The sequence below is a fragment of the Schistocerca cancellata genome, chromosome 2 (genome assembly GCF_023864275.1).
Source record: "Schistocerca cancellata isolate TAMUIC-IGC-003103 chromosome 2, iqSchCanc2.1, whole genome shotgun sequence".
Classification (NCBI taxonomy): domain Eukaryota; kingdom Metazoa; phylum Arthropoda; class Insecta; order Orthoptera; family Acrididae; genus Schistocerca; species Schistocerca cancellata.
The window spans coordinates 973699148-973720374 of record NC_064627.1 but is presented as its reverse complement, the minus strand read 5'-3'; the positions used below and the strand labels follow the sequence as shown (position 1 = coordinate 973720374).

At 40.8% G+C, this 21227-nt stretch overlaps 1 protein-coding gene across 2 annotated transcripts in view; it reads right to left on the bottom strand.

Annotated features, from left to right (window-relative positions):
• LOC126162946 (tRNA 2'-phosphotransferase 1) overlaps nucleotides 1–20345 on the bottom strand; it is a 62914-nt gene extending 42569 nt beyond the window's left edge. Inside the window, exon 1 of one of the 2 annotated variants that reach the window (XM_049919779.1) lies at nucleotides 20223–20345. The gene's annotated coding sequence lies outside the window, so the exon portion shown is untranslated. Of the gene's footprint in view, nucleotides 1–19627; nucleotides 19840–20222 lie in introns of those variants that run through there. The other variant, XM_049919778.1, reaches the window with a different exon arrangement.
• Between the last annotated feature and the right edge of the window lie 882 nt (nucleotides 20346–21227).

Here is a 21227-nt window from a genome sequence, read left to right as displayed (position 1 = left end):
AAGTTCCACATTCCTTGTGTCACACAACATTTGTCACCACTGCACTCTGTATTGTCACTGAAGCATACCCAAAGGTTACAGGTAAGCAACAGGACAGAAGTAGATAATCTTTTGTATGAACACACAGAAATTACTTTTGAGAATTACATGAATTACAGACCGCAAAACAATTTCTCGACTATATCTGGCATAAACTTTTATTCTTTCATGCATACAAAATTGCAAATTGTTCAGGCTCTGTGACCCATTGCAATGATTCAGTATGATGAATTGGGGATATTAAGGATGATAATTATTGTGTTTTCAGATACTGAGATTTTTCTGATGAAGCTACCTACCTGTGGTTTAATGATCTGACATGAGAATTAACTGAAGCAAATGATACTGCTTCGCAAACTCACAACAAAACTGTCTCCTTCCAACCTCACCTATACCTTAGGCTACATCACAGATAATTTCAAAAAGTAATATACACAAAAAAATAAATATTGTCAAAACTAGTGTACACAAAATATAAATATTGTCAGTCTTCTGTTTTCTTTCTGTTTGAGCATGTATGATGTCACACACCAACCATCATTAACTTAGGGATGAAGCCAACATCAGTATCGATAGGTTCAGTTGACTGTGACAAGGCATGTGGTGTTGAGGTTCAAAGCACCCTCTATCAAATAACAGCACTAAATATTACTGACAGGTACAATGCAAATGGAGTCTGTAGTAAGCTGTAAAACAGAGAGATAGAAGGGTACGAGCAGAAGGCCACATAGATAAGCAAAGAATGTAATGAGAAAATAAGCAGGATGATGATGATATATAAACATAGATGAATCTCCAGTGATATCCATCAATCATCGGTGAGGTATACCAAACTTTTAGTGTCTTTTATTTTGTAATGCAGAATTATTTATTTCAGTTCTGGAAGAGAACAGCAAATCCATTTAAGAGGCAAATACATGGTTTATATCAAGTTGGATTCCTTTAGAACCACTATGCTCCATGACTGTGATGTAATCCAAAACATGTAGGAAGTCAGCAATCCATTGCAGCTCAATTAATACTTTATTGTAGATCTAGATTTCAGCTACAGAATAGCTACCATCAGTGCCAAATATATAAGAAATACACAGGAATCAGACACTGAATGGCATAAAATGAGATCAATATTGCAGTTATGTAGATCTGGGGACTTCATAGTAACTAACATACCATTAGAGTCATGTACACTCAAAAAGCTTGTAATAGAAGATGATGTTACATCACCTTAACGTGTATATAGCTTAATTAAAACCAAAGCTGCTGTTTACAGACTTATACAACCAGCCACAGAGCAGATCATAGAGGGTGAACAGCTCCCTCTATCCACTGACATGTATAACCACTGTTCAAACAAATTTAGTATTATAAAACTAAAGTATACAAATAACAATGACAGTAAAATAACAATTTTGCATTAAATAAATTACAAGTTAAAGTAACAAGATGTAATGATTTAACAGAAAAATGCACTAATCCTGATGCACAAATTGTGAATTAAAATTAATGTTAATATTTTTAAAAAATCCTTAACCTTGATTGAAAGCTTGGTGTAATCAGATGACAGTTATCTTTTATTTTATTTTACAATGTCTTGTACTAAATGGCAAAATTCACATACTAACAGACCACGTAATAAGATCATATGAACTGAAGAGTCATGGCTGTTGACTGATATGACAAACAATAAAACTCCCTACAAATGTTTATTGAGAATTCTGTGAAACATATAATGGCCTGAATTGATGCAAGTAACATTATTTTCTAATGATACTGACAACAGTTACTGTTGTGACTTGCCGATCTTTCAAAGTGCAGCCGCGCAGTTACGCGCGTCCGCTACGTGCGGCGCTGTCTGCCACCCATGCAGCAGCCGCGCCACCTAAGCGGCCAGCCAGCCAGTGGCCACTAGACTTGGACTCAGTGGTGATTTGAATGTTACCGTGTACACATGTCTTACTTTGTCTACTTGCTCTGTGACTTACATGTGTTGTGGCGTTTTTGAAATTTATGTGTTCAACTTGTCGTTATAACAATTGGCGTAGTGGATTTTTCCTTTTCATCGTTGACCCACAGGTTTCCATGGCTACTTTAGAGCAACTATTGCAAGGTCTCATTGAACAGCAAACACTTCTCACATCGGCGATTCGTGATTTTGTTGCGTCATCCAATACGGGGCGTTTCTCGTCATTGTCTATATCTTCTTTTCCTCCTCACGACGAGACGGCGGAAGACTGGTCTGATTACGAAAACCGTCTTTGACAGCACTTCTTGGCATTTCATGTCACGGACGAACAAACATGTAAGTCTCTATTCCATTCATGGATTTCACCTCAAATGTATTGGTTGTTGTCGCAATTGGCTCCTTTGAAAGATCCTGTGTCTTTGTCCTTTGCTGACATGTGCTCACTTCTGTCCCTATATTTTCAAAAGCATACACATGCAGTCCTCCCCAAGAACCATGGACCTTGCCGTTGGTGGGGAGGCTTGCGTGCCTCAGTGATACAGATAGCCGTACTGTAGGTGCAACCACAACGGAGGGGTATCTGTTGAGAGTCCAGAAAAACGTGTGGTTCCTGAAGAGGGGCAGCAGCCTTTTCAGTAGTTGCAGGGGCAACAGTCTGGATGATTGACTGATCTGGCCTTGTAACACTAATCAAAACGGCCTTGCTGTGCTGGTACTGCGAACGGCTGAAAGCAAGGGGAAACTACAGCCGTAATGCAGCATTGCTGTATGGTTAAATGATGATGACGTCCTCTTGGGTAAAAATATTCCGGAGGTAAAATAGTCCCCCATTCGGATCTCCGGGCAGGGACTACTCAGGAGGACGTCGTTATCAGGAGAAAGAAAACTGGCTTTCTACGGATCGGAGCGTGGAACGTCAGATCCCTTATCGAGCAGGCAGGTTATAAAATTTAAAGAGGGAAATGGGTAGGTTAAAGTTAGATATAGTAGGAATTAGCGAAGTTCGGTGGCAGGAGGAACAAGACTTTTGGTCAGGTGAAAACAGGGTTATAAATACAAAATCAAATAGGTGTAATGCAGGAGTCAGTTTAATAATGAATAAAAAAAATTGGAGTGCGGGTAAGCTACTACAAACAGCATTGTGAATGCCTTATTGTGGCCAAGATAGACACGAAGCCCACGCCTACTACAGTAGTTCACGTTTATATGCCAACTAGCTCTGCAGATGACGAAGAAATTGAAGAAATGTATGATGAAATAAAAGAAATTATTCAGATAGTGAAGGAGACGAAAATTTAATAGTCATGGGTGACTGGAATTCGGTAGTAGGAAAAGGGAGAGAAGGAAACGTAGTAGGAGAATATGGATTGGGGCTAAGAAATGAAAGAGGAAGCCGCCTGGTAGAATTTTGCACAGAGCACAACTTAATCATAGCTAACACTTGGTACAAGAATCACAATAGAAGGTTGTATACATGGAAGAAGCCTGGAGATACTGACAGATTTCAGATAGATTATATAATGGTAACACAGAGATTTAGGAACCAGGTTTTAAATTGTAAGACATTTCCAGGGGCAGATGTGGACTCTGACCACAATCTATTGGTTATGAACTGTAGATTAAAACTGAAGAAACTGCAAAAAGGTGGGAATTTAAGGAGATGGGACCTGGATAAACTGACTAAACCAGAGGTTGTACAGAGTTTCAGGGAGAGCATCAGGGAACAATTGACAGGAATGGGGGAAAGAAATACAGTAGAAGAAGAATGGATAGCTTTGAGAGATGAAGTAGTGAAGGCAGCAGAGGATCAAGTAGGTAAAAAGGTGAGGGCTAGTAGAAATCCTTGGGTAACAGAAGAGATATTGAATTTAATTGATGAAAGGAGAAAATATAAAAATGCAGTAAATGAAGCAGGTAAAAAGGAATACAAACGTCTCAAAAATGAGATCGACAGGAAGTGCAAAATGGCTAAGCAGGGATGGCTAGAGCACAAATGTAAGGATGTAGAGGCTTATCTCACTAGGGGTACGAGAGATACTGCCTACAGGAAAATTAAAGAGACCTTTGGAGAAAAGAGAACCAATTGTATGAATATCAAGAGCTCAGATGGGAACCCAGTACTAAGCAAAGAAGGGAAAGCAGAAAGGTGGAAGGAGTATATCGAGGGTCTATACAAGGGCGATGTACTTGAGGACAATATTATGGAAATGGAAGAGGATGTAGATGAAGATGAAGATGAAATGGGAGATACGATACTGCGTGAAGAGTTTGACAGAGCACTGAAAGACCTGAGCCGAAACAAGGCCCCAGGAGTAGACAACATTCCATTAAAACTACTGACGGCCTTAGGAGAGCCAGTCCTGACAAAACTCTACCATCTGGTGAGCAAGATGTATGAGACAGGCGAAATACCCTCAGACTTCAAGAAGAATATAATAATTCCAATCCCAAAGAAAGCAGGTGCTGACAGATGTCAAAATTACCGAACAATCAGTTTAATAAGTCACGGATGCATAATACTAATGCGAATTCTTTACAGAAGAATGGAAAAACTGGTAGAAGCTGACCTCGGGGAAGATCAGTTTGGATTCCGTAGAAATATTGGAACACGTGCAGCAATACTGACCCTATGACTTATCTTTGAAGCTAGATTAAGGAAAGGCAAACCTACGTTTCTAGCATTTGTAGACTTAGAGAAAGCTTTCAACAGTGTTGACTGGAATGCTCTCTTTCAAATTCTGAGGTGGCAGGGGTAAAATACAGGGAGCAAAAGGCTATTTACTATTTGTATAGAAGCTAGATGGCAGTTATAAGAGTCGAGGGGCATGAAAGGGAAGCAGTGGTTGGGAAGGGAGTGAGACAGGGTTGAAGCCTCTCCCCGATGTTATTCAATCTGTATATTGAGCAAGCAGTGAAGGAAACAAAAGAAAAATTCGGAGTAGGTATTAAAATCCATGGAGAAGAAATAAAAATGTTGAGGTTCGCCGATGACATTGTAATTCTGTCAGAGACAGCAAAGGACTTGGAAGAGCAGTTGAACGGAATGGATAGTGTCTTGAAGGGAGGATATAAGATGAACATCAACAAAAGCAAAACGAGGATAATGGAATGTAGTCGAATTAAGTCGGGTGATGTTGAGGGTATTAGATTAGGAAATGAGACACTTAAAGTAGTAAAGGAGTTTTGCTATTTGGGGAGCAAAATAACTGATGATGGTCGAAGTAGAGAGGATATAAAATGTAGACTGACAATGGTAAGGAAAGCGTTTCTGAAGAAGAGAAATTTGTTAACATCGAGTATAGATTTAAGTGTCAGGAAGTCGTTTCTGAAAGTATTTGTATGAAGTGTAGCCATATATGGAAGTGAAACATGAACGATAAATAGTTTGGACAAGTAGAGAATAGATGCTTTCGAAATGTGGTGCTACAGAGGAATGCTGAAGATTAGATGGGTAGATTACATAACTAATGAGGAGGTATTGAACAGAATTGGGAAGAAGAGGAGTTTGTGGCACAACTTGGCAAGAAGAAGGGATCGGTTGGTAGGACATGTTCCGAGGCATCAAGGGATCACCAGTTTAGTATTGGAGGGCAGCGTGGAGGGTAAAAACCGTAGAGGGAGACCAAGAGATGAATACACTAAACAGATACAGAAGGATGTAGGTTGTAGTAGGTACTGGGAGATGAAGAAGCTTGCACAGGATAGAGTAGCATTGAGAGCTGCATCAAACCAGTCTCAGGACTGAAGACCACCACCACCACAACAACAACAACAACAACAACGCATGCGGTAGCCTCTCGTGTTGCCTTTTATCGCTGTCAAAAACAACTGAATCAATCTTATCGCGCTTGGGCTGCTGAACTTCACGGCCTCAGCAGAAAGTGTCAATTTGTTACTGAAGTTCACAAAGAATCCTACGCCGATTCCATGGTACGGGATGCTATTATTCGGTTGGCGCCCGACAAAGAATTTAGGCAACGTGCCCTTCAGTTGGCAAATCTGACTCCTATCCATCGCGCAGTTGTTTGAAATTTCTCGCGCCGCTGGAGAGCAAATAGAGGCGTCGGGTGAGGTCGGGGAAATACAACCTCTGTGCGCTGTTGACGACGCTTGCGGCGTGTCCCCGCCGGCCGATGTGGCCGCAATACACTCCCAAGCGCAGCCTCGATCTAACCGTAAACAAACCTCTAAGAAACTGCAGCAAAACCCCCGTCAACTTCCTTCAGCTCCACGGTGTTTTACGAAACATTCACGGGAGGATTGTCCCCAACATTGGGCCATGTGTCACAATTGCAAAAAGAAGGGTCATGTGTCATCCGTTTGCAAATCCGACCGCATACCTAATGTTCATGACCGTGACACTGATTCTGCTTCTGTGTTGTCTGTCAATGGTACTTCTTCCCTTTCAGGGAAGTTATTCCTCACTGTCCAAATCCTTGGTCGGGATGTTCGCATGCAGGTGGATACTGGTTCTGCTGCCACTATTATCAATTCTCAGACGTATCTTCAGTTGGGTTCTCCAATCCTATCACCTGTCACTCGGCAATTACGGATGTACAATAAACAGGAGATTTCTCTCGTGGGACAATTTAATGCTGAGGTATCTTACAAATCCGTCGTTCGCACTGTTACCATATTTGTGGTCGACCATAGTAACGCAAAAAATCTTTTTGGTTTTGATGCCTTTCGCATTTTTGGGTTCTTCATAGATGACTCTGTCAATATCATCTCTGATGCCATTCCTTATGCTCAATTGGATTCCTTGTCAACGACATTTTCATCCCATTTTTCTCCTGGGTTAGGCCGTGCAAACGACTTTGAAGCTCATATCACGCTCAAACCCACCACTTGGCCTAAGTTTTTTCGGGCTCGGCCCATTCCTGTGGCCCTTCGTGATCAGGTCAAACGGGAGCTGGATCGTCTCACTGCTTCAGGGGTCTTGCTTCCTGTCACTTCAAGTGAGTGGTCCTCTCCTGTCGTTGTCGTTGCTAAGCCCAATGGTGATATTCGTCTCTGTGGCGATTTCAAAACCACTGTAAATGCTCAATGCCTCATCGACACTTACCCTATGCCCCGACCTGAAGAATTGTTCACTAAACTTTCTGGAGGCCAGTATTTTTCTAAAATTGACCTGTCAGAAGCTTATCATCAACTTCCTTTCGACACTGCTTCCCGGCAGTTTCTAGTCCTTAACACGCCTTTCAGCCTCTATCAATACCAATGATTGCCATTCGGGGTTGCCAGTGCTCCTGCTCCCTTTCAGCGATTCTTGGAACAATTATTGCTCCCTGTCCCTGGGTGTATCAATTACATGGACGACATTGTTGTCACTGGTTCCACCACTGAAGAACATCTTCAGAATCTCCGCACACTTTTTCATGTCTTACAGACTGCCAGTCTTAAGTGTAATTTTCAGAAATCACAATTTTTTCAGGCATCTATCACGTACTTGGGGTTCCAACTCTCTCGGGATGGTATTCGTCTGCGTCAGCAAACTGTCGCTGCGATCGATGCCCTTCCTCGCCCTACATCTGTTAAGGAACTGCAGGCCTTCTTGGGGAAAATAGCATACTATTACAGGTTTTTACCATCTTTGGCTTCGGTGGCTCAACCGTTGCATCGCCTGTTGCATAAAAATGTGCCCTTTCACTGGTCCGTGTCATGCGATGAGGCTTTCCAGAAATTGAAGACTATGCTGAAACAGGCCCCGTGCCTGGCTACTTATCGACCTGGCCAACATCTCGTTCTTGCCATGGACACCTCTTAATATGGGGTTGGTGCAGTCCTTGCACACCGTTTTTCTGACGGTTCTGAACAACACATTGCTTATGCCTCCAAAACACTCAAGGATGCCCAACGAAAATATTCTCAAATTGAAAAAGAAGCTTTGGCCATTATTTATGCTCTTCACAAGTTTGGTGTTTTTCTTTATGGATCCAAATTTCATCTTGTTACGGACCACAAACCACTTGTTTCCTTGTTTCATCCATCAACGTCGCTTCCCGACAAGGCTGCACACTGCCTCCAGCGTTGGGCTCTTTACTTGTCTTGTTTCAATTATGAGGTTCATTTCTGGCTGACAACTCACCATGCGAATGCTGATGTACTGTCTCGCCTTCCCATGGGTCCTGATCTTGCATTCCATAGGGATGAACTTTTGTTTCCACCTGGATGTTGCCAAGCAGCGGGTTGTGGACGGGTTCCCCATCACCGAGGACTGGCTGGTGGCTGCTACGGGTTCTGATCCTACCCTTTCCCAGGTTTTACGCTGTATTCAGAAGGGTTGGCAAGATCGTCCGTCCGCTAAGACTTCTGATCCGTTGCGGAACTACTTTGCTTTGTGTTACCGCCTCACGGCTAGGGATGGTGTTATCCACCGTTGCACCGAAAATGCTTCGCCACGTGTTGTGGTACCTGCATCTTTGCATGCTTCGGTCTTGCGCCTCCTTCACCAAGGGCACTGGGGTGTCTCTCGCACAAAATCTCTGGCGCGCTGTCATGTGTACTGGCTCTGAAATCGCACACATGGTCGCTGCCTGCGGCCCTTGTGCGTCACAGGCCGCCACCCCAAAGTCATCTTTGTCACCGTGGCCTTCGCCTGAGAAGCCCTGTGAGCATATTCATGCTGACTTCGTGGGACCTTTTTTAGGTACTTATTGGCTTCTCGTTATTGACGCCTACTCTAACTTTCCTTTCATTGTCCGTTGCACGTCGCCTACCACCGCGGCAACATCCAATGCTCTAGCTTGCATTTTCTCTTTGGAAGGCCTTCCCTCTACTCTTGTTACTGATAATGGTCCGCAATTTGCCTCTTCCGAATTTGCGGATTTTTGTGGCCGTCACGGCGTCATGCGTGTCACAGCCCCTCTGTTCCATCCACAGCCAAACGGTGAGGCTGAACGACTGGTCCGCATCTTTAAGGCTCAGATGAGGAAACTCCTGACTTCTTCTGCTGCTGATGATGATGATGCGCTTCTCCAATTTCTGGCTTCTTACCGTTTCACCCCCATGAGCGACCACAGACCGGCAGAGCTCTTACATGGGCGACAGCCCCGCACGCTACTTCATCTTCTGCGGCCTTCCACCTCACGGCCGCGGGTGCCTTCGCTTGGCCGGTTCACCGCCGGCGACCTTGTATGGGTACGCGGATATGGCAAGCAGCCAAAATGGAGTCCTGCCCGCATCTTACATCACCGTGGCCGACGCCTGTATGAAATCCAGATGGACATAGGTGTTGCAGTGCGTCATTTGGACCAGCTTCGGCCTCGTGTGCCGGCAACACCTGTTCCGAACACCGCTACAACACATTCGACTCTACCTGACGCTCGGGATCTTGGCACCTCTCATTACTCACAACGCATCCCTGTCACCATCATATCGGTGCCAGCACAAGAATGGACGCTACCAGGAGACGTGCCCATGCAGGAACCGGATGATCATCATCTGTCGGAACAACTCTACTTGCCTACTTCTCCTATGGCCACCGACACATCGCCCATGTCTCCTGTTATAACAACCAGACTTGCCGCAATGGGTAGATTGGTGCATGGGGCCCCAGCAGATTTGACCCTTACGTCTCCTGTCATCTTGACCCATTATCATCGGGGACACTTCCGTCCATACGGGAAGCCTCCTCCTCGAGACTTTACAGCCAGTCAAACACCTATGGACGTTAGCAATCTACAGGCCACCTCCATCAAGACCATTTCAAAAAATTCAAAGGGGGGAAAAATGTTGTGACTCGCCGATCTTTCAAAGTGCCGCCGCGCAGTTACGCGCATCCGCTGTCTACCACCCACGCAGCAGTCGCGCCACCTAAGCGGCCAGCCAGCCAGCGGCCACTAGACTTGGACTCAGTGGTGATTTGAATGTTACTGTGTACACATGTCTTACTTTGTCTACTTGCTCTGCGCCTTACATGTGTTGTGTCATTTTTGAAATATATGTATTCAACTTGATGTTATAACAGTTACAAGAAAAATGTGCTGCTTTTGCAGATGAAAATGCGAAGAGTTCATTATGAGAAGAGAAATTAGGGAAATGTTTATTCAGAAGCAGATGATTAATGACGATTTATATATGCTGCATTTTGAGTTGGCAACGCTTGTAACTCCTTTAATGTTTGATCTTTTGTTTGTTGTTGTAGGGAAACAATGAATAAAATAGTGAATGAAACAAGGCTAAGGCATGATAACAAAAAATTCTGAGATTAGTAGGTCAGTTTGCTGATGTTAGTGCACACAGTGAACCAAAAGTTGGTTTTTACCCTAGGGTGCTAAATCTGACAAACATCTGCTGGTCAGGCCAACGTTGATGACACAGGAGGACCCTTCAGCAAAGTTACTAGAAAATGCCTGAATTTTTCAAAAGAAACACTTCCTGTACAATCACCAATATTCAGTCAGGGACAGTTATGAATTATCGAGTACATTCATGATATAACGGAAACTGCAGATCTGAAATTTGTGTCTTTGGGCATAGTAGACTTGCATATTAACATATTGTTGGGCAGAACTTTCGAAATTATTAGGAACAAAACAGGCTAGCTTGGAATGAGATTTATGAGACTATGATCTGCTGTTTTTAAATTTGTGTGGTAAGTTCCATTTCTGACCAGCTAGCCGATATTTTTATTAATTACCTTGAAAACAAGTTTTTTTTCTTGAAAATCTCAGATTGGCAGAAAAGGTAACTGAATGTTTTAGATATATAGACGACACACTTTTGTTGATAAAATGCAACAATGACAACAACAATACATCTTTCGCAAAGTTTAATGGTTTACATGACATAACCAAACTTACATGTGATGTGGAAACTAATATATTTTATATTTGGAGTGAAAATGGGAAACATGCCTTTGGTATTTTCCAGAAAAACACTTGTAATAATAGTTTTGTAGACTTTCATTTAAACACCACCCGAGTCAGCATAGAAATGGGTTTTTAACTTTGCTATTAACTGTCTACATAAGCTCCCATTATCACAGGCTGAGTGTAAAGCAGTAAGATATTATCTAGGATATTGCAAAAGTGAATATTATCCACATTATCATGTGAGTAATATTTAGACACATCAAAAAAAGTTTTGCATCGCCTCGGTTCCAAGAGTTCCAGAACCTGTAGAGAAAATTGGAATAGAGATCAACATAAACATAATTTCTGCCCTTTTTATTGCTCATGGAAACCACATGTTGCATGTTGTACCACCACCAGACAGTGAGACCTCCAGAGGTGGTGGTCCAGATTGCTGTACACACTGGCACCTATAATACCCAGTAGCATGTCCTCTTGCATTTATTTTTGCCTGTATTCGTCGTGGCATACTATCCACAAGTTCATCAAGGCATTGTTGGTCGAGATTGTCCCACTCCTCAATGGCAATTTGGCATAGATCCCTCAGGGTGGTAGGTGAGTCACATCGTCCATAAAAAGCCCTTTTCAATCCATCCCAGGCACGTTCAATAGGGTTCATCTCTGGAAAACATGCTGGCCACTCTAATCAAGCAATGTCGTTATCCTGAAAGAAGTCATTCACAAGATGTGCACAATGGGGGTGCGAGGTCAAGGGAAATGACCGATTACAATTTTCGTAGTTTTATATGTAGGTATTGGTGTTTTAGATTAAATTAGATTAATACGACACTTCGTAATGATGTGGAATGTGTCAGGTTAATAAAAGATATCTGTACAAGATATTACATGACACAAAATATTGCATGACACTAATGTTTAAGTTTTTTTTTTGTTTTTTCCCCCTTAATTTATATCTAAAAATTCAGCCAATGAGTAGAAGGAGTTGTCATCTAGAAATTCTTTTAATTTATTTTTAAATGTTAGTTGGCTATCTGCCAGGGTTTTGATGCAGTTTGTAGGTGACCAAAGACTTTTGTGGCAGCATAATTTACCCCTTTCTGTGCCAAAGTCAGATTTAACCCTGCATAGTGAAGATCATCCTTTCTCCTGTTGTTATAGCTATGCACACTGCTATTACTTTTGAACTGGGCTGGATTATTAACAACAAATTTCATCAGTGAATATATATACTGTGAGGATCCCTAGATCCTTAAATAGATGTCTGCAGAAGACCGTGGGTGGGCTCCAGCAATTATTCTGATTACACGTTTTTGAGCAATGAATACTTTTCTACTCAACCATGAATTACCCCAGAATATGATGCCATACGAAAGCAGTGAATGAAAGTAGGCATAGTAAGCTAATTTACTGAGATTCTTATCACCAAAATTTGCAATAACCCTAACAGCATACATAGCTGAACTCAGACGTTTCAGCAGACCATCAATGTGTTGCTTCCAGTTTAACCTCTCATCAATGGACACGTCTAAAATTTTTGAAAAGTCTACCTTAGCTACAGACTTCTGTTCAAAGTCTATATTTCTTACTGGAGTTGTGCCATTTACTGTACAGAACTGTATATGCTGTGTTTTATCAAAATTTAAAGAGAGTCCGTTTGCTGAGAACCACTGAATAATTTTGTAAAAAACATCCTTTACAATTACATCACTTAGTTCTTGGTTTTTGGATGTTATTACTATACTTGTATCATCAGCAAAAAGAACTAACTTTGCATCTTCATCAATGTGGAATGGTAAGTCATTAATGTATATCAAGAACAGTAAAGAACCTAAGACAGAACCCTGTGGGACCCCGTACTTGATAGCTCCCCAGTTTAAGGAATCAGCTGTTGTTTTAACATTAAAAGAACCACTTATTTCAACTTTCTGTATTCTTCCAGTTAAGTATGAATTAAACCATTTGTGCACTGCCCCCCTCAAACCATAATGATTTAGCTTATCTAAAAGAATTCCATGAATTACACAATCAAAGGCCTTTGAGAGATCACAAAAAATACCAATGGGTGATGTCCGGTTATTCAGAGCATTTAATATTTGATCAGTGAAAGTGTATATAGCATTTTCTGTTGAAAAGCCTTTCTGAAAACCAAACTGACATTTTGTTAGTACTTTATTTTTACAAACATTGGAGGCTACTCTTGAATACATTACTTTCTCAAAAAATTTTGACAGAGCTGTCAGAAGAGAGATTGGACGGTAGTTGTTGACATCTGACGTATCCCCCTTTTTATGCAATGGTTTTACAATGGCATATTTCAGTCTATCGGGGAAAACACCCTGCTCCAAAGAGCTATTACATACGTGGCTGAGAATCCTACTTATCTGTGGGGAACAAGCTTTAAGTACCTTGCTGGAAATGCCATCAATTCCATAAGAGCTTTTACTTTTCAGTGAGTTTATTATTTTACTGATTTCAGAGGGAGAGGTTGGTGGAATTACAGTTGTTTCAAACTGCGCAGGTATGGCCTCTTCTATTAGTAGCCTTGCCTCTTCTAGTGAAGATCTAGATCCTATTTTCTCCACAACATTTAAAAAATGATTATTGAAAATATTTTCAATTTCTGATTGTTTGTTAGTACACTTGTCGTTCAGTTTTATGGCACTAAAGTCTTCCTGTGCTCTTGGTCAAGGGAAATGTCCGATTCCAATTTCCGTAGTTTTTGCTGTAGCTGTTGGTACTGTCAGTTTCGGTTGACCTATATAGGTCAAAGGAAGTGTCCGATTCCTATAGATTCTTGTAATTACTTTTTTGTTTGTCTTTTTGTGTGTTTTGGGATCATGGCGTGTATTTTTACTGTTATATGTAGCTTGTTTCCAAAAAACCCCAATTTCCCGCAGTTGTCCCATTAGTTTGATTGTATTTTAAGAGGAAGATGTTATTGTCTTATTTATACGTAATTTCATGTTAGTTGCCATGTGTATGTAGTGACATCATAGGTGACATATTGGAGGTGCTTAGAATAGCCATTTCCGCCATACTGATGACGTCATGGGTCAAAGCAGACGGGTGGAATCAGACACTTCCGTAATCCCACCCTTCCTGGCACAAAGTGACAATGCGGACACGATCAGTATTGACAGTCTAGGCATGGTTGAACTACAGACAACACGAGACATGTACCTCCTTCCTGGTGGAATGACTGGAACTGATCGGCTGTGCGACCCCCCTCTGTCTAATAGGTGCTGCTCATGCATGGTTGTTTACATCTTTGGGCAGGATTAACGGTATCTCTGAACAGTCAAAGGGACTGTGTCTGTGATACAATATCCACAGGCAACACCTATCTTCAGAAGTTCTGGGAACCAGGGTGACGCAAAACTTTTTTTGATGTATGTATAACAAAACTGAAGTTAAAAGTCAACAAGGAGTTACACCTGTTGTGAGCAGAAAAGTAAAAGACAGCAACAGCAAATATATTTGTTTAACATACTATGGTACAATTAGTATGAAAATGCCATCAGTTTTTAAAAAGCATAAAACTACAGTCTCATTTCTGACCACAAATAACCTTGGTTGAAGCTTAACTAGTAGCATTGACAAAAGAAGTATTTGTCATGAGTCAGTTGTTTATAAATTAGAATGTGCAGACTGTGATGCCTGGTTATGTGGATAAACTGGAAAATGACTTGAAGCGAGATTTAGTGAACATGACACATTGGGAAGAAAGGCTGTAGTACAAAATCTAATTTTTCTGCCTACCTGACTGCTTGTGGACACAGTGTCCCAAATTTGACATCACATTTGATGTTGCTACTTAGCTGTGAGACGAGCAGATTTTTAGATCTCCAAGACAAGATTGAAATTTTTTGTCACCTGAGGTCTTCTGCAAAATTAGCTCAGTTTCATTGTAACCACTGACATCATCAGAGACAATAATGTTACTAACATCAATTCAGGACATTACACATTTCACAGAATTCTCAACAAACATTTTATACCAAGTTTTATTGTATGTCGTGTCATTCAACACCCATAACTCCAAGTTCATTATGATCTTATTACGTGGAGTGCAAGATGTTGTAAAATAAAATAAAAGATAATAATTGTGATCCGATTATACCAAGGTTTTGGGTTACTGGAAGCATATAATTCCACCCGTCTGTTTTGATCCGTGACATATTGGGGGTGGTGTCTGCGACATCACTATGGCGCATTGTTTTTGAGTTGGTTGGGTTTGTACTTATTGTGTTGTTGTACGTGATGGTGCCCTCTGGTGGTAGATGTGGCTGTGCTGAGTTCCACATGTGGTATTGGGTTCATCTGAATTTTGATTGTCATCGTGCTAACATGGTTTTGAGTTTAGGTCGTTGGTGGCATAATGTGGGTGCATCTTTGTGCGCATGTGTGTGCATGCCCGCATGCGTGCGTGTGGTGGCCAACCCATGTGGTATTGCTGGAAGCTTTTATCGGTAAGTAATTTTTGCTTTGCTTTTATTCTATAGTGATTTTGATGTTTCGACTGTTGTGTATTTATGGTAGGTCAGTTGTGTTTTAATTAATGTTGTGGATATTGGGTATTTGGGGTTTTGAGTTTTCAGGGTTTTTTGTTCTACTTTTCAGAGGTGTAGGTGTTGATGTTTTTGGTATTGATAGCTGCACTTGAGCTATATGGTCAAGGGAAATGTCCGATTCCACCTTCCAAAGATGTGGGTATTGTTTCTTATTGGGATCAAGAGCTGCAGTTGACCTGTACAGGTCAGGGGAAATGTCCAATTCCTGGGGTTTTGTTGGTTAAGCAGAATGTTGTAATTTAAATTTTTTTATGTTATTTGATTTATAATAGTGCTGTGTAAAGATGTCATAGTCGCCATATTGTATACGCTGTAACTAGCCATATTGATGGTGTCATGGATCAAAACAGAGGGTAGAATTGAATATTTCTGTAATGTCAAGCTTTCAATCATGGTTAAGAATTTTTTTGAAAAAAGTTTTAACATTAATTTTAATTCACATTTGTCGCATCAAGTTCACTGCATTGTTCCAGTAAGTCATTGCCAGTGATTACCTTACTTTGTAATTTATTTTATGCAAAATTCTTGTTATACAATAAACGCTATCAGTCTACTTTAATTTTATATACAAAATTTGTTTGAACAACTTAATCATAGCTAACACTTGGTTTAAGAATCACGATAGAAGATTGTATACATGGAAGAAACCTGGAGATACTAAAAGGTATCAGATAGATTATATAATGGTAAGACAGAGATTTAGGAACCAGGTTTTAAATTGTAAGACATTTCCAGGGGCAGATGTGGACTCTGACCACAATCTATTGGTTATGACGTGTAGATTAAAACTGAAGAAACTGCAAAAAGGTGGGAATTTAAGGGGATGGGACCTGGATAAACTGAAAGAACCAGAGGTTGTACAGAGTTTCAGGGAGAGCATAAGGGACCAATTGACAGGCATGGGGGAAAGAAATACAGTAGAAGAAGAATGGGTAGCATTGAGGGATGAAGTAGTGAAGGCAGCAGAGGATCAAGTAGGTAAAAAGACGAGGGCTAGTAGAAATCCTTGGGTAACAGAAGAAATATTGAACTTAATTGATGAAAGGAGAAAATATAAAAATGCAGTAAATGAAGCAGGTAAAAAGGAATACAAACGTCTCAAAAATGAGATCGACAGGAAGTGCAAAATGGCTAAGCAGGGATGGCTAGAGGATAAATGCAAGGATGTAGAGGCTTATCTCAATAGGGGTAAGATAGATACTGCCTACAGGAAAATTAAAGAGACCTTTGGAGATAAGAGAACCACTTGTATGAACATCAAGAGCTCAGATGGAAACCCAGTTCTAAGCAAAGAAGGGAAGGCAGAAAGGTGGAAGGAGTATATAGAGGGTCTATACAAGGGCGATGTACTTGAGGACAATATTATGGAAATGGAAGAGGATGTAGATGAAGATGAAATGGGAGATACGATACTGTGTGAAGAGTTTGACAGAGCACTGAAAGACCTGAGTCGAAACAAGGCCCCTGGAGTAGACAACATTCCATTGGAACTACTGACGGCCTTGGGAGAGCCAGTCCTGACAAAACTCTACCATCTGGTGAGCAAGATATATGAAACAGGCAAAATACCCTCAGACTTCAAGAAGAATATAATAATTCCAATCCCAAAGAAAGCAGGTGTTGACAGATGTGAAAATTACCGAACAATCAGTTTAATAAGCCACAGCTGCAAAATACTAACACGAATTCTTTACAGACGAATGGAAAAACTAGTAGAAGCCGACCTCGGGGAAGATCAGTTTGGATTCCGTAGAAATACTGGAACACGTGAGGCAATACTGACCTTACGACTTATCTTAGAAGAAAGATTAAGGAAAGGCAAACCTACGTTTCTAGCATTTGTAGACTTAGAGAAAGCTTTTGACAATGTTGACTGGAATACTCTCTTTCAAATTCTAAAGGTGGCAGGGGTAAAATACAGGGAGCGAAAGGTTATTTACAATTTGTACAGAAACCAGATGGCAGTTATGAGAGTCAAGGGACATGAAAGGGAAGCAGTGGTTGGGAAGGGAGTAAGACAGGGTTGTAGCCTCTCCCCGATGTTATTCAATCTGTATATTGAGCAAGCAGTAAAGGAAACAAAAGAAAAATTCGGAGTAGGTATTAAAATCCATGGAGAAGAAATAAAATCTTTGAGGTTCGCCGATGACATTGTAATTCTGTCAGAGACAGCAAAGGACTTGGAAGAGCAGTTGAACGGAATGGACAGTGTCTTGAAAGGAGGATATAAGATGAACATCAACAAAAGCAAAACGAGGATAATGGAATGTAGTCGAATTAAGTCGGGTGATGTTGAGGGTATTAGATTAGGAAATGAGACACTTAAAGTAGTAAAGGAGTTTTGCTATTTGGGGAGCAAAATAACTGATGATGGTCGAAGTACAGAGGATATAAAATGTAGACTGGCAATGGCAAGGAAAGCCTTTCTGAAGAAGAGAAATTTGTTAACATCGAGTATAGATTTAAGTGTCAGGAAGTCATTTCTGAAAGTATTTGTATGGAGTGTAGCCATGTATGGAAGCGAAACATGGACGATAAATAGTTTGGACAAGAAGAGAATAGAAGCTTTCGAAATGTGGTGCTACAGAAGAATGCTGAAGATTAGATGGGTAGATCACGTAACTAATGAGGAAGTATTGAATAGGATTGGGGAGACGAGAAGATTGTGGCACAACTTGACCAGAAGAAGGGATCGGTTGGTAGGACATGTTCTGAGGCATCAAGGGATCACCAATTTAGTATTGGAGGGTAGCGTGGAGGGTAAAAATCGTAGGGGGAGACCAGGAGATGAATACACTAAGCAGATTCAGAAGGATGTAGGATGCAGTAGGTACTGGGTGATGAAGAAGCTTGCACAGGATAGAGTAGCATGGAGAGCTGCATCAAACCAGTCTCAGGACTGAAGACCACAACAACAACAACATGGTTATATACGTCATTGGATAGAGAAAGTTGTTCATCCTATATAATGTGCATCTTGGCTGATTGTACAGCTCTGTAAGCAGCTGACTCAGTTTGAACTAAGCTATATACATGCTGAGGTGATGTAACAACATGTGCAGTTAGAAGCTTTTTTAGCCTACGTGACTCACTTGAAATGGTATGTTCCTTATTATAAAGTCCCTGTTCTGTATTACTGTGATACCAATCCTCTTTTATGTCATTCAATGTCCAGTTCCTTTTTAATTCTTATATTTTACCACTAATGATAGCTATTCTATAGCTGATATCTAGATCTGCAATGAAGTACTGCTTGAGTTGAGATTGACTGCTGATTTCCTTCCTGTTTTGCATTATATGGTTTATAGGATGAATCCTACAAGCAAACATTAGTGTTTTCAGCAAAGCTCTCAACACCCTCAGCATCTTTCTGTGATTCTCTTGTATAATCAGAGTTTGCATAGTCTTTCATAGAAGCTGAATTTCTCATTCGGCCTATACACTGCATTCACGTTATATGGTGGAAGTTTAATGAAACTAACGCTGTACAGAAATCTGACACCAGTATTTGGAATTTTCCGAAAACGTATAAATGATTGTCTACGCAGGAAAAGCTATAATTGCTTGTATTTTATTCAGGAAAATTAAACCGTGCTGCCAAAAGTTGTGGCACAATAAGCTGCCACACTTTATCTAAGATAATGTATATGAACAATGACAAACGTCCTTCAAAAAAACGATGAACTTCAAACTGGTTGTAGTTTTATTATCGAAGCAATTAGCTGGGCTACAACTCTCTTAACTGAATCTTATCTATAATTAGTCTTAAGATAGCTTGTACAGATATGGGGCAAGCAACATTACAGAACATACTGAAGAAAGACAAAATGTTCCCGAGCAGAATTTAAGCTTAAACTAATGATATTCCCATTAAATCGCGGTGTAAATTCTATACAATAATGTGGCAAAAATATTACATTTTCGCTAATAATGTGTACGTTCGTCATCTGATAATGCAGGACCAACTATCCTCGAAACTTATCAGTTTACGCTTATCGGGGAATCACAGCCCTGTGATATTCACACATGTCGGTATTTGTCGTAATAGTGACGTTAACGTACATACACTCATTTTTTGGTACCGGGTGTAAACTTGTTGACATTTCTTTGTGTCTTTTCGCTCTGCAGCAAGCGGAATGCAGGGTGGGAAACAAAGTACCAGCGTCGTTTCCTCCCGTCATACTAAGGCACTTTATGGTAAGAACTTCACACTTTCAAGCGAATTGTTCGTTCATTACCTTGCTTATGATTCGTGCCTGAGAACAATTTTACAAACTGAGCTAAATGTAAATTAATTTATCACATTTCAATGACTGATTTTTTCTCATCTTCGAAACACAGCTTCAGATCACCAAATTTGATTAAATATCGTTAATTCTGCAGAACTCTCAATTAACACGATCCAAAAACACCTATGTTTATTTTCGTCCCGCCAAAGACATTGCTTCACACACAGACACACACACTGCTGCAACGGTTGCCCCACCAATCGCTAAAAACGACGTTCTCGATCACCGTTATTGTATCTAGCTATCTACATCTGTACTACATATACAATAAATATCCGCGATTTGTATGGCACGGTGCATTTCTATTCTCTTCAGGGTGGAATGTGAAAAAAAAAAACCTGAATAATTTGCGAGCTGGATTCTCGATCCTCGGCAAGTGGTATGTACAGTGGGGATTGCAAATTAACACGAGATCCGCGGCAAACAGGCCTGTAAAGTGCGAGCTGCACATTATCCCGAGATGCCCAACACCAGGTCAAACTAAATTTCTTCCATTTACACTGTCCGTGTTCTTAAATAGGTAGTATTTTCTGTTAAATCTTACCATGCTACAGGGGTACTGATATAGCTATATGTATCAGAACTCTCGGAGTCCCTGATACTGAGCAGGATTATCTTGCCTTCAGTACTGTTGCACAATACAGTTATTATATACAGTGGTGTAGCGTGGGAGCCCAAGGCTCTGATGCGGTGGGGGTGGGAGGCACTTAGCCGTCAAGCTGCAACTCTTTTTTTTTTCCGCTATCGGAGTGCTACCACCTTTGGCGGCTGGACTGGGCTTCCAAGATTGTAAGCTTAATGGTTCAAGTTTCTCTTTCTTTGTTAACTTTTGCAGGAAAGCGGCGTCTAAGGCCTCACTGCATCCATTTTGGTGTGAAAGTTTTGCCTCTTGATTGTGATTAACCTGTCTATCGTATGAATGTTCAATTCATTGTGCATAGTTTGTAATCTTGTCCACCTTGGGACTTTGAGTGTTAGGCAGAGACGTCTCTTTTGGATTAATTGAAGTTTCTTAATATTGGATCTGCTGACAGTGCCATAGGAGAAACAACCATACATCACTGGCGTAACATCACGTGATAGAGTCTAAGTTTAGTCTTGATAAGCATTTAAGTGCAACTAAGCATGGGATACAAGCCATGAATTGTTTGTATTAGCGTTTTTCTGTTATTTCTTGGACGTATGTCAACTTTTTGTCAAGTATGACACCCAGATATGTAGTTTGCTGAGTCCAGTCTATTTCTTGATCACTGATTGCCTGTTTTCTGTGTAGTAGTGCTCATCGACGAGTGAAGAGGACGGTTTTTAATCTCATTATCAGCTTCCCGGAACTGAAGAATGTCTAATTGATATTGAAGTCTGTTTATGACAGCATTTGGTTGTTTGCCGCTACAGATAGGTGCTACGTCATCTGCAAACTGCGCTAACAGTATGTTCTGTAGTTTTGTGAGATCATTCACATATATGGTGAACAGAACGGGCGAAAGTATAGAGCCTTGCGGAATTAATTCAGTGTGTGTGTTACTGTCCAATATTTCTCCATTGATTT